At 40.6% G+C, this 15,113-nt stretch overlaps 1 long non-coding RNA gene across 1 annotated transcript in view; it reads right to left on the bottom strand.

The window, feature by feature from the left end:
* LOC127049011 (uncharacterized) overlaps window positions 1–15,113 on the bottom strand; it is a 51,236-nt gene that overhangs the window by 35,231 nt on the left and 892 nt on the right. Inside the window, exon 2 of the long non-coding RNA XR_007773846.1 lies at window positions 9,978–10,108. This is a non-coding gene — a long non-coding RNA (uncharacterized LOC127049011). The remainder of the gene's footprint in view (window positions 1–9,977; window positions 10,109–15,113) is intronic.

The following is a 15,113-nucleotide window of genomic DNA, read 5'->3' as shown; positions in this document are numbered from 1 at the left end:
TTTATTAAAAAGACATAAAGATGGGTTGTGTAATGTGTGCAAACCCAAAGAAACTATTGATCATGTCCTATGGCATTGTAGGCAATATTCTATATAAAGTTTCTTTATGAAAAATTTAGTTGGCTTGGAATCAAAGATTCTTCCCTAAAAGGACTAATGAGAATGTCAGGGAAATGAAACAGTGGGGAAAAAAAAGCCTTTCTGCCTTTTCTTAAGGATAGTAGGCTGAGTGAAAGGATATAAAAACAATAAAACCTGGCTAAAAATGAAGGAAGTGGCAGTTGTAATCTCATACGATGAGGCTGCTGCACTCAAAGACAAAGATGGGGGCAACCCTGAGAAGGGAACAAGCTGTTAAGCTCCCCAGCCCTGATGAGAGGGCTGACAGCCAGCAGAGCCTTAACCCTCACAGAAGCATGAGGATCCCCTGAGCTGAAAGGGGGAAAAGACCTGAGACCCAGCAAACTCTGAAGTGGACTGTGCTACTCCCAGGGTTCTCTGAAGTAAAAGAGGCCCATACTCTGACAGGAGCTGCCTCAAGTTTTGTTTGCTTCCTGTCTTTTCCTTCATACCTCTATTTAACCTTGTTTGTTGACTGTGGGGTGTTCTTCCCCGAGAGGATAAGAAACATCCAAGAGGCCTTGGCTAGAGGGTTGGGTGCTGGCTCACTAGAATGACACATCTCCGTAGCACCCACTGCATGATTCAGATTATGAAAATGAATATGCATCAGTCCGCACTTCTTTTGATCGTTATCGAGCAGAATCTGTCATCAGCATGGACGCATGTCCTCTGGAATGGTGGTTGAAGTATCAAGGGACATATGAATCTTTAGCGCATCTGGCATGTAAATATTTTGTGACACTGGCTACAACAGTGGCATATAAATGTCTGTTCTCACTTTCAGGTGACGTTGTGAACAAGAAGCAGGCAGCATTATCTTCTGCAAATATAAACAAACTTGTTTGTTTGAGCAGTTGGCTGAACAAGAAGTAGAACTGATTGGACTTGTAGGCTCTAAAGTTTTACATTGTTTTGTTTTTGAGTGCAGAATTTTTTTGTACATAATTCTACATTTGTAAGTTCAACTTTCATGATAAAGAGATTGCACTGCAGTATTTGTAGTAGGTGAATAGAAAAATCCTATTTCTTTTGTTTTTTACAGTGCAAATATTTGTAATAAAAATAAAGTGAGCACCGTACACTTTGTATTCTGTGTTGTAATTGAAATCAATATATTTGAAAATGTAGAAAACATCAAAAAATATTTAAATAAATGGTAATCTTTTATTGTTTAACAGAGCAATTAATCACAATCGTTTTTTTACTCGCTTGACAGTCCTAGTTCAGACCAATCTCTAATTAAAAACAAATTATTATTATTAATTTATTTACTCTTGTAAAGTTCATTTGTAATGAAAGCAAGAAAAGGCAACCCTTATTTGTTCTTCTGTCTTTGCTGTTCTCCACCTTCATGTTGGTTTTTTTCTGAGTTATTGCTGAGTGATTTTTCCCCCCCCAGGACTATTTGCTAGATACCTTGCCAAGTTCAGATCAATTTTTCTACCAAGTTTCATCTTGAGAAGGCACCTGTGGTGGGTTTAGCACCATACATGGGCAAATATTACTTCATAAATATTTTATGCTACTTATGAATATTTTATTCTTTTCCTGGAGCTTTTCTATAAATGTACTAGACTGTCTTGGGCATTAGTCTGTCCCGGTGTGGCTTTGCTAATCTCTCTAGATGAGAGATGTTTTAGAAAGAACATAGAACACAGGCATCAGAAAAGAAAGCAAACAGAACCATAGTTGATGTCAGCTATGGGTTTTTATTTAAAAAAGGCAGGCTTTGGGAAATGAAGGGAATTAGTTAAAGAAGTCAACTGGACTGAATAGTTCAAGGACTTAAATGTGAAGGAATCTTAGAATTTGCATCCCGAGCAAGAGGGGGAAACTGGCAGGGAAAGGCTCCAGACTTGTTAGTCTCTAAAGTGCCACAAGTATTTCTGTTCTTTATTCTGGATGACTACAGCAACTCAAAAGGGTTATTAGGAGCAAGAAGAGAACCTGTAGGGAATGGAAAAAAACATTTGAGACCTCTTCCTGGGGTAGATTGCCAGGCAGTTTTTGTTCCCCCATAGACAAGCAGTAGTTCTTAGTTTGGTTTTCTTAATGACCTTTTATTATCATATTAGATGACATGGTCATTCATAAAATTTCTTTAGAAGGCGTCCTCAGAGAATCTCCACCATTTTTAGTTCCTTGGGAATTTTTCCTGGATCAAGATGGGAAGATCAGATAGTCTCTTGCTCGAGGTCCTTCCAGACCTATATGTCTATGATTCCATGATCAGCATCATTTATTATTTTATGACTACAGCACCTAGCAGCTTTAATTGAGGGCTTTGAAATATTGATTTTTCAAGAAAATGAGAATATTAAAAAGTTCTTTAAAACAAGGAGATTATCAGACTGAGTACAAAGCTATACGAAAACTCATCACTTATAAGGTTGTTTACTTTTTAACTAAACATTGTTCATAAGACAAAACTTTTAAAAACTATTGCAAACAGATATAGGGAACAACTTTGCCTGTACTCCCATACTTCACTGAAGAGATGATAAATAATTCCTCTGAAAAATCTCCAGTCTTTGAAACAAAGTGTGTGTGAATTTTGTGGGAATTAATCAGGAATAACTCCATTAAATCAAGGGAGTTATATCAGCATTAAAATTTCTTAAAATGAGATTAGAATCAGACCTTTGAATTTCAAATTGGAGGATACTTTGGGCTTAAATTTTTATGATTTTAAACATATATATGAGTCAGCTTGTACAGTATTTTAGCAATGCAGAAAGACAGCTGCTTGTGCCTAGGAACAAGGGATTGTTTGCTGCTGAATCCACTGGGAAAAGACTACTTGTTCATTATTCATATACCCATTACCATTTACTTGTCAACACAGTTTGCACAATTACATTTGCCACACTGATTTTGCAGAGAAACTGAAGATGTTGGTCTTCTTGACCTTTGTATAGTCATTTAGACCTGGTAAAGTGCATGTATACACTCATTTTAGGTAAGTAAATCCATTTATTCATGTCTGAATATTGGTGACATCATAGCAGAATTTTCCATCACCAACTTCAAGCACTCAGCAAGTCAGCTTCCAGTGATCTGCTATACACCATGCAAACATCCCCTTGCTGGTCATCCCCTACTACTTCCTTCCATAATAACCTTCTGAAGGTTATTTCCATCTCTACCCCAATGTGATCAAAGTATATGGTTGTGCATCTGTTTTCTGACATCAGGATCTGCTCCTCTCCAATAATATTTCTAACATAGACATAGGGGGAGGGGGGTGGCTCATTGAGGACATACTCAAGAGTCTTTGCCAGCACCACATTTCACAACTTCAATTTTCTTCTTGTCAGCAGCATTTAACTTCCCACAATTCACATCCATAAATCACTATGGAAAAAATTAGGCTTTTCATCAGTCCCACATTCTGTACATTTTGGAATGCCAGAGTTTTTCCACACTTTCTCAAGGGAGGTCCTAGCTGAGTGAGCCATCCTTAGCTGTCTTCTGATTTCTGTGGAACAGCCTTCTTGGTTGGATACATATGATCCCAGATAATTAAATTCATCCACTGCCTCAACAGTTTGTCTGTTAATCGTGATGTCTGCTTGCATTTTGCATTTGTTAGCTGTGTCGGTGTACATGCACTTTGTTTTCATGGAATTCAGGAATAGTCCTTATTCCTCATTAACCGATTTTACAAATTCCAACATTTTGTTGCATAATGTTGGTGGTTGTCACAAGAGTATCATGTCATCGGCATAACTGAGTTGGTCCACCAACTTCCCCTCTGTCAAAACCTCCCAAGGCTTGTCTCATAATAAATTCTGCATATATGTTTAAGAGGCTTGGGGGAAAATATGATTTTGTCTCAAACTCTGCCCAGGGGAAAGCCACTCACTGTCACCTACTGCTGTTTGCACCATGGTCTACTGCTGGTGGTGGAGACTTGCAATGAGTTGTATGAAATGCTTTGGAATTCATGTCTGCCAGTATCCTTCAAAGACAGTACTGTCAGACAGTATTAACTGCTTTTGCACAGGTGTAAATGCCTACACAAAGGGTAAGGCAGTGGAGAACCAGGCCAATTGGTTCTAACTCAGCCCAGACAAATGGAGTTTGGCCCACATACATCAGGATGAAACCTGGTCCATTCTGTGATCCTACTTTGTGTCAATCACTAAGTGTGAGAGGATGACAGTTTTTACATATGCCAGCTTTTTTGTTTTACTTTTTCAATAGGTCAAGCAAATGCAAATCAAGCTTGATGCTTCGAATAACCAAAATAATAAACCACACCACTTCTGCCTGTATAGTTCTGTACACCAAGCACCACTAGCATGAATGGGGAAAAAATGTTCTAGCGTATTCCGGACTAAAACTCTCACAAGGACAGCTACTGATTCAACCTTTAAGAATATGATTTAAAAGCTTTCTGAGTTTCCTTAGCACATGCCCTTTGGCATAACTGAACTCGCACTGCCGCCAATCCAGCTCAATCCCAAGCATGTTAATGAAGTGTCTTCGCCTTTTTATTAATTCTACCAGCAAACAGTCCATTCAGCAGTAACTCTGAGAAAGTTTAATCAAATAATGCCATTATTCCAAACTTATCACCATAAGAAATGGAAAATCAGCTAAAGAAATATAAGATGTAAATATTAGCTTCCCACTAAACAGTCTTCCACTGAGAAGCAGTGCTGTCTTGAGGCTCCTATGGAATAGTGATGCTAACCTTTGGCCCGGTGAAGACATGCAGTAAGGCTGGGATATTGTTGACCAGAAATGAATGGAGTGGAGAAACTTGAATAGCACCTGCGTGTATTATGCTGTGGCAATAATCAGGCAATCAGTCCTTGCTATCACTATAATGACAAACTCATCTATTTTTGAAACATTTTAAAAAAAATCTGTTAAATGTCTCAAAACCAGCTGAAAAGATACTGGAGTGGAATAATGTACCACTTGGGTAAATGGCAGTTTTAAAATATACCAGTTCCAGATAAGGAAAGGCTGAACATTTTACAGGAAGAACATACTTGATGTCTTGGAGGGAAAAGTGAGTGAACTGTAGTCTCAGCCAGGTTGGGCAAAATATTTTGATAACTCCTCCTTTCCCCCCTCCAAAAAAATTCTTCCTGAACAAGACATTGAAAAGATGTGTCTGCATACTGTGATAGACCCAGGCCAGTTGGGAACAGCAGAATAGCAGAGGGCAGATATACTGGCCACTGGATTAACAGTTTTCTGTTCCCTGACTGACCAGAGCAGGGGCTGCTACAGGCTAATAAGAACACCTGACTCTAATTAACCTGCAAAGAGTCAGGTGAGGCCATTTAGTTAATGTGACCACCTGACTCTAATTAAGGCCCTGCTGATACTATAAAAAGGGCTCACTCCAGTCAGACAGGGAAGAGCCAGGGGTGAGGAAGTGTGGCTGAAGGGCTGGTTACTGAAGACACCCTCAGACCATTGTTAAAGGAGCCCTAAGGTAAGGGTGAAGAAGGGAGAAGCAGGAGAGCTGTGGGGAAGTGGCCCAGGGAAATGTAGCAGCTCTGGCAGTAAAAGGTTGGCTGTCAACAACTGCTACCATTGGGGTCCCTGGGACCCCAGAGTAGAGGGTTGGCCAGGGTTCCCCCCAACCCACCACTACAGGAACATCTCCTGGGAGGGGAAGTCAGGCCCCTGTCAGGACAGGAGGCTGAACAGAGACTGTGGGAATTCTCTCACCAACCTCCTTGCAGGCCTGTGATGAAAAGGGCTCAGTAGACTGTAACCCTGGCCCTAGAGAGAGAAGGGCTACATGGAGGGTCACAGTGAGCCACTGAGGCTAGCATAAACAGCCTAGAAGCACAGGACCCACGGGAGCAAGGTCAGCTCTGCCACAATAACTTATTATAGTGTTCAAAATGCAACTATGGAGATGATACCCATGTGATTACATTGCAGGGCCATGTAATAAATACATTTATAATGCACTCTTGACTGTCTTGTATGTTCTTAGTTCATAAACCCAGCTCCCAGGATTTTTAACATTCCAAACAGCTGAGTAGCCTCAACCAGCTGCCATTGTATCAACCAACCCCTCCCCCCAGCCTAGTAAATCACTCTCCAAATTTTCCTTTTTCTCCTCAAAAATTGCCCCTACTCAAAGACCCACACAGGCATGATTCAGTCCTGGGCCAGTGATGCATTTTCTGTATTTAAAAATGTCACAGCTTTACACTCCTTCACTACTTCATATAGCTGCAAGACTAGAAACAAGGGGAGACTCCCAGCTTCCTAGTGAGACCAGCACCCTCTCAAGATAATTGACTTTGAACATAAAATAGGTGTCATGTTACACAACTCACCAAACACATCAATTTCTTTCCCCCCACACACAACCAGCTTCCTTCCAGTTCCCAGCCCTCACCCCTTTCCCCTCAGATTCTCCATGGCTCCTTGTGGGGTTCTCTTCTCAACACAGCGGACTGAGCAGGCTGCTGCTGTTATGACTCCTCTCTTTCTCTTATCCCTGGTGGCTCAGCGTACCTCTCGGCCAACAAAGCCCCAAATATGGGATGCTGCATCTGACAATGACCCAAAATGAGTGGGACACAAATTGATATGGAAAATTTCCATGGCCTCAGGAGCCATTCCTTCCGTGTAAATAATTATTTTTGTAACCTCCATTTCAAGGTTCTTCCTTCCTAATTATTTTGGAGAGTAAAAATGAGGGGACAGCAAATTGGTGTGGGACAGCAGTAACCTTGGGATTAAAATGAGTGTGCTGCTCAGCATTTTGTATCTTTGGCACCTCCTCTAGTTCCCTTTGGGGCTCTCCCTAGAGGAGAAGGAAGAAACTGAAGGCAGGGAGGCAAAATTAATGGGTAGTAGGGGAAGCAGCAGAGGGTGTCTCACCAATCGATCCTGAGAACCAAAAAACCTGACGGTCAGCAGGGAGGCCAGGGAGCCAGACAAAGGGCTAGCAAGCCCTACTGCAGGGAAATGTGATGGACAGGAAGTAGGCTGGGAGGTGGTGAGGTTCCACTTCAGTTACAAACAGCACCTTTGTCTGGGAGTATTTTACTACTTTTTGCCATAATCCAAAACCAAAGACAGTTTCCTTTCAGGGAGCACTGGCCTCTTCCGACCACAGGCTGATCATCAGAGCTGGATCCCTTCTGTGATCTCTTCAGAACAGTTCCAAGCCTTAAAGGGACAGGGCACAGGAAAACATAGTCCAGGCTTTCCATCCAGTTCTTAAACAAACACCGGTATGTTTACATTAAAACATTCTAATATACATATTCTGACTTATGAGTCTTACACAGGAGAGCAGTAGGCAGGAGGGAAAATGTGAGGGGTCAAAGATTGAGGGGAAATGAAATAGCTGAATATTGGAGTTAGTTGTTATTCTGGAGGAGGGGCAGGAGACTGGGCAGGGCAGGGCAGGACAGGGAGGGAGCTGGAAGAGGGCAGAAGAGGGATAGGGGAGTGGACTAGAAAAGGAAATGCTTTGTTTTGCATGTGTCCTGGCTGAGTGGAATGGGAATGGGGTTTTGTTTTTTATCTGTTTATTTTATTTATTTTAGGAAGTTTTAACAGATTTACAAATATTGCTGTGTAAACATCAGAGATGATAAAACAGATCATCAGTGCAACAGTGATGTTTGCTCAGAGAAACTTTATACAATATTATCATCAGATCTCTCTATCTCATAGGAAGCCCCCATTCTGCAGATGAAGCCTCTTTATGGTACTCAGGATGTGTCGTTTCTGGTGAACTCCCCAGACTGAGTGAAACTTCTGATTACACTTCGATCAAACCAGACAAGTCTATTAAATGTTAGCATTTTTTTAAAAACAGAGAAGTGTGCTATGCATTGTGGGAAAGTCAGAACAGTAGATGAGCTGAATACATATGCTACAACAGTCTTCAGCAAAATGGGATAAATTAGAGATGTCAGTCACTGCTTGCATAAGCAGACGGGACTTCACTGAGGTCAACTGAGTTGTTTCTGCTTACACCAGCTGTGAATTTGGCCCCTGGTGTCAGCTCACAATTTCAACCTGAACTTTAAATTTCCACACTTTTGTGGCCATAAGTCAGTTGGATAGATATATTTTATGGAAATATTTCATATTATATAAAAAACTTAATGAAAACATTTTGACAGGATAGACTAGAAGAGCTCCAGTTATGCAATATGTTATGTTACTGATCCCAAATATTTCACATGTAAAACAGCCTGTCAGACTCTGATACTCTTACTCACATTGACTAGTACCGTAATCACCAAGTGGTTCTCATTGATTTCAATGGAACCACTTATGGCTTTGGTACCACTCAGCATGAGGCCCCAAGTTTGTTTATATGGCAAAACTGTGTAATTTATCTATATAGCATCTCCACACATCCCTACAGTAGTGTCACCCTTTGTGTTGTATTTGCCTGAGTGACACTGTGAGCTCCTTGGTATAGGAACCTTTTCACTTAAGGGTTTCTGTATACCTGCAGTGCTCAGTTAAACAATACAGATAGCTATGACACAAAAGTATTGCCTATTTAAAAGACTCAGTTACAAGGAGACTCATTTAGGACGAACTAGCTTTTTCCCCACCACATTGCAGAGCTTCTAGGTGCGCTTTTATGAACCCGCGGAGAGAAACCAAATTAGATGGCTTGATGCAATAATTTTCAGAGCTATAATTGTTTTAATGTATTGTGATATAACATTACTACCCTTATTGTGGTCATATGTACAGAATGTGCTATGTTAGTCATGCACAATTCTACTTACTCTCTCCCTTAAGGTATTATTTTTTGATAGGTATAAACTCCTGTCCCAGGGAAACTTTTGTCAAACTAGTGCTGGTGAAAGTGAGAATAATCTTTGTCTGCAACAAGGTATTAGGTTGTCAGTAACACAGCCAATAGGACATATCAGTACACTGCCTGTTAAGATCTGACTGCCTAAGGATCTGTCAGCTGAGCATGTAGCACCCTGATGACTAGAAACATCTGTAGCTTCTGGCCCAGATCCACAAAGGGATTTAGATATTGCACTTCTCAGGGCTGGTTTACACTGGGAACTTACATTGGCATAGCTCTGTCACTCAGGGGTATGAAAAATCCACACCCCGGAGTGACATAGTTAAGCTGATATAACCCCCAGTGTACGTGCTAAGTTGATGGAAGAATTCTTCGGTCGACTTACCTGCCGCCTATCAGGGAGGGGGATTACCTTTGCTGAACTTCTCCCATCGGCATAGGTAATGTCTACATTGAAGTGCTACACTGGTGCAGCTGTACCACTGTAGCATTTCAACTGTAGACAAGTCTACAGCGTCACAACAGATAATTTGCAGATGCCTTGAAAATCACTGGGATCCACAAGCCCTTTGTTAAGCACCTTGGCTCACTATATAATGAATGAAGAGAGAGAGGTGGCTGAGAATGCAATCCACAAAAGTAAGTACACTATGCAGGGAGCTGCCTAAGCTAGCTAATCAGAGATGCTTGAGGAGGTAAGTGTGTCCTAAGGCCTACTCCTCTCAGGATGTTAGGTACTTAAGTCTAGGCTGCAGGGAGGCACCAATCTGTCTGGCCCAGTCTTATTTATCTATACAAAGTGCACCAGTGTCAACAAGAGAGACAGAGACACTCTCATCAGAATACCTTATAGTCCAAGAGTCCTTCAGTGGCTCAAGAGAATGAGCACCAACTTCAGAGCAGACTGTTAAGAAACAGAACACAACCCTCAAATTGGTTGTGAGTTTCATATGCAGATTTCACCAACCAATTACCAAGCGTAAACTCCTCGGGCACTATAACAGCCTTAACACGGAGTCACACACAGTTCTCCTGGGTACTTGGATCCATCTTACCACCCAGGTGAGCCTACCTTTGTGATAGATGGTCCCTTAAACCATGAATTACACCAATATTCAGGTGACTTCCAGCCCCAAAAGGACCAGTCACCCCAGGTAAATTGCACCTTAGATCTCACATCAAAGACAACACTTGTAGTGAATCCTATAATAAATGATATACAGATTTATTGATAAGAAAATAAATGAGTTGTTTACAAGGTATACAAATGAGTTCTAATCATAAATTTAAAAAGTAATAGACACTACTATAATAAGCAAACTCTATGTCATGTAGGCTAATCCAGGCCAAGCACCGGGGATCTTTTGTTTATGCCTAGTAATCTTTGCCCCCATCCTTACCCCCAGAGTCCAAGCAGCATAAAGATACAGTTCCTCCTTGTTAGGGGTTTTTATTCCCTTCTCCCACTTCTACTTGGAGCTTCAAACTCAGCCTATGGGAGAAATTCACTTGCAAGATTCATGTTTGGGAAGGGGACAGGGGGAAAAGTGGGAGTTGGTGGAAAGTAAACAGCAAAGTCTTTTGTCCTCTTTGATGTTCCAGTCTAGTCTGTCTGGTGTCTGGGTCCTCCTTGTCAGTCAGAACGTAACACCTTCTGTTGGAGACCAGCATTTCACACTAATTAATGCCTCCCTCTCCTGTCTGGTGATTTACACCATTAGAAAGGCTTGCAATGCAAATGCCCAAATATTACCTTAAGATACAGGGTTCACTTCTGGGTCTAGTTCTGTTTAATATCTTCATCAGTGATTTAGATAATGGCATAGAGTACACTTAAAAAGTTTGCAGACGATACCAAGCTGGGAAGTGTTGCAAGTTCTTTGGAGGATAGGATTAAAATTCAAAATGATTTGGACAAACTAGAGAAATGGTCTGAAGTAAATAGGATGAAATTCAATAAGGACAAACGCAAAGTACTTCACTTAGGAAGGAACAATCAGTTGCGCACATACAAAATGGGAGATGACTGCCTAGGAAGGAGTACGGCAGAAAGGGATCAAGGGATCATAGTGCTAAATGAGTCAACAGAGTAATAGTTGCAAAAAAAAAAACAAAACCAGCAATCATCATTCTGGGGTGTACTAGCAGGAGTGTTGTAAGCAAGACATGAGAAGTAATTCTTCAGTTCTACTCCAAGCTGATTAGGCCTCAACTGGAGTATTATGTCCAGTTCTGGGCACCACAATTCAGGAAAGATGTGGACAAACTGGAGAAAGTCCAAAGAAGAGAAACAAAAATTATTAAAGTTCTAGAAAACATGACCTATGAGGGAAGATTAAAGAAAATTAGGTTTGTTTAATCTGGAGAAGAGAAGACAGAGGTGGCGTGATAACAGTTTTCAAATACATAAAAGATTGTTACAACGAGGAAGGAGAAATTTTTTTCTCCTTAACCTCTGAGGATAGAACAAGAAGCAATGGGCTTAAATTGCAGCAAGGGTGGTTTAGGTTGAACATTAGGAAAAATTTCCTGTCAGGGTGGTTAAGAACTGGAATAAATTGCCTAGGGAAGTTGTGTAATCTTCATCACTGGACATTTTTAAGAGCAGGTTAGACAAACATCTGTCAGGGATGGTCTAGATACCACTTAGTCTTGCCATGAGTGCAGGGGACTGGACTAGATGACCTCTGAAGGTCCTTTCCAGTCCTATGATTCTGTGAATGTGAGATACTATAATCTCACTTATAACATCTGAATACTTGTAGGTTGCTGCATGCATTAAACACTAAACACATTCTTAGTATTCTAGTATCTATTTTAACAATCCTAACACACAGGTGAGCCAGACTGATTTCAGCTATGTATTTGTCAGTATTCAGTTGAGGCATGGGGACCTTGGCATGACCTGGCACCTGATCTGCCAGCATTACATATGCATTAGGGCACTCATCTGAGAGGGAGGAAATCCCTGTGCAAATCCTTTCTTCTCATTAGGTGTGGGGCAGGGAGAAAGAGGGGAAATTGATCTGCATTGTCCCACATCTCAGATGAGTGCTCTAACCACTTGACTAGAGGTTATTAGGGAGGCCCTCTTCTCCCTCACCACCTTCTGTGCAGCTAGGCATGCTTTGAGCATATTTAGTGGACTGGACACCATAGGGGAGATACATGGGGTGATGCCTATCTCCACCAGGTATGAGGATCCTGTTGGGTTTAGGCATGAGATCGGCTTCCAGGGGCCTACCAAATCAGCAGTGCGCATGCCCAGAGGTTGTCATTCATGCACCAAGAGGATTTTTAAAGCAAAACAGTAGGCACCATGTGAGTTTAGGCACCTAAAGATTTATGTGGCAGTTGAGCAGAGGTTTTGTGGATTACAGTAGCACCTAAGTCCCTTTGTAGATATGGACTACTGAACAGAATACTCTGTGCTCTGTTATAGCAAGTATTACCTATTCCTTTGTGCTAAGACATTTTGTGAATACAGCTGTTTTTCACAATACAGTAAAGCCCAACTATACACAGTGTTTGGGGTTATTCATATTCTGCACACTCTTGGGAGACATTCTGCAAAGAGATGTTTACACAGGTGTAAGCTCTCTCATGGATTACTGCAGCAAAACTCTGGTGCCACAACAGCCCCACCAGATGTCCTAATTAACATTCCAGCTGACACACTGTGCCAAATCTTACTTGAGATGCTTATGTCAGTAAAATAAACCAGATTTTGCCTACTGTCTCTCAAAGTAGCATGTTCTATAATACTATATTGTCAGTTTCTCTGCCTTACTATAATATTGTATTATTGTTGCTTGTTGTGGGATAGTGTTATTAATATTGCAACATCTCTCAAATGTTGAAAAATCATGAGTTTTTTTTAAATAACTGGTTTTGGTCCTCTTTATTTGCCTTATAGGGTGCAAGGAGGGTCACATTTTCATGCTTTCCCCTGCAACCATGAGGACAGAAAACATACCTCTTTTTTAATGAAAGCTAAAACTCTTTTGTATTCGCAAGAATCCAGCAGCTGGAGCTTTAAGAAAAACATCAATTATTGTAAGACTCACAAAATCATGAGTTCACAATTATGATGTTTCCTTTTACTGTAGTTTTGACATTTTAACTACTTACGTCCACAGAGCCCTTTTAACTGCGCCCCCTTGTACACTTGACCAAAGGAAAAAGGAAGTTCATCTTTCTATGAATGACTGTTGTAACGGGTTGTCAGTACTATCACCCAAAGGATCCAGTGTCACACGTTGCTGTGTGCCGCTTATAGTGTTACATTCATTTGTGTAGTTTCATTTACACTAGTTTCTTGCTGTAGTATGAAAAAGAAGAGAGCAGGAAAATAATCCCCTATCAGCAGGTCTGAGTGCAAGGAACAGTTCCGGTTTATCTCTAAATTGACATGTAACCACTGTGGCCCCATCTCCTTTGTACCGCTCTGGTGGCACAGAGGATGGAAAGTTGTCCTAAATAGGGCAGATGGGCAGAATCTCAGTGAAATAGATGGCTTTATGCCTCCCCACTTCTGGTGTCAAACTAGGTCTCACGTTGAGTGAAACTTGGCTGGAACCAGGGAACTGAACCTACATTACATTATTTTTAATATACATTGCTGCATTTCTGTAGAGTTTAAAAACTCTCATTCAGACACTTCAGGATATTACAGACATGAGAATTCCTTCATGGTGAATTCCCACCCTCACCTTCCACACACAGCCCAGGCACCTAAGCTCTGTGTAGGGAACTATGCTGGGTTTGGGAAGGAAGTAATCCCAACACAACTCCATTTATAGCTATTGTTCCAGATGCTACTCTGGACTAGGGGATGAGACCCCTGGACGCAGTTTACATGAAGCCAATGATCTATGTAATTACAGATTCAGTGGGCATCTTCTTGACACTGTCCCAGCCATCCTTAAATTCATCTTGCACTGTGGTTTATGTTTAGCTTGCAAGGAACCCAGCTTTGTTGCACACAGGGCTGAGTTTACCTGCACAGCTCCTACCCATCTCTGTATAACAGGACCACAATTCTGCTCTTTTGGAGGGTTTTACCCTGAGTTCCCAAGCAACAGTTGTTTTCATTTTAGCATACTGCTATTCAAAATAATGATTGTGTATGCAATAAATAAAATATTTTCAATACATTCATTCAATACAATACACAGTTCAGATATTTAGTTTAGCTTTTGTCTGATTTTTTTTGTTTTTATTCTAGATAAAGCGACAATGATTCTTTAACACTATGCAGGGCAAGTGGTTTTATTTAACTGATGTCTATTAACTTTGCAATTAAATGCCTAGGTGCTCTAAAATATATCAAATTGAAGAGGAAAGGGGGAACGATTTCCCTCTGGTCCTTCTACTAAGATTCTTCTATCCAAATAAAAAAAAAAGCTATGCTTCCAGCTATGTTCCTATTTTCAGATTGTCAGATGTTCTCATAATAAATAATGCTTGCAGATTTTAATCCAATTTTTAATTGTGTATATGTACACAATGAAACAATATATAGGCATTAAGGCACTCTAGACAATCATTCCCTATACTACTATAGGTCCTGATTCAGCAAAATATTTAACCACATGCCTAAAATGAGCAGTCAGTGGGGCTACTCACAGACTTAGACACCTTGCTGAATTGGTAATGGTCCTAGAAAAGATCCAGACTTGTAGTCTCTTTTCAGGCAAAGTCATTAGGAAGTCAACAGGAGTTTTTCTGGACTAAGGGCTCCAAGATTGGGCCCAAAGTCTTTGCAGCGTTAACACAGATGTTTAGATAGGATTTTCAAAATGTACCCAACACTGGGCTAACTTTGCTCTCATTGACATCAGTGGGAGCAGAATTAGACCAATGCTGTGTTTCTGAAAATCCCACCTATAATTTTTGGTTACATGATATATTATGCTGGGTTAATGAGTGCTTAAAACATTTTAATCAATGGTTAATCAATTGTTATAAAGTCAAACATCTCAATAGGCTGGCTATAAGTGTGGCTTATAGCTACCTACTGATATGTTCATAACCACCTATAAAATATTCTAATTATGTCTGTAACATGCTTAAAACATATACTAATCACTTACTAATCCTTTATAAATCTTTGAAAATGGAACCTAAAAGTGTTACTGTTCCTTTTTCTTTCAATAATGCTGTTGTCCTTCTTTGTTCCAGTAGTCTCAATGCTCTGAATATGTAT

This window comes from Gopherus flavomarginatus, chromosome 4 (genome assembly GCF_025201925.1).
Source record: "Gopherus flavomarginatus isolate rGopFla2 chromosome 4, rGopFla2.mat.asm, whole genome shotgun sequence".
NCBI classification, from domain to species: Eukaryota; Metazoa; Chordata; order Testudines; family Testudinidae; genus Gopherus; species Gopherus flavomarginatus.
This window is presented reverse-complemented; position numbering and strand designations above follow the sequence as displayed.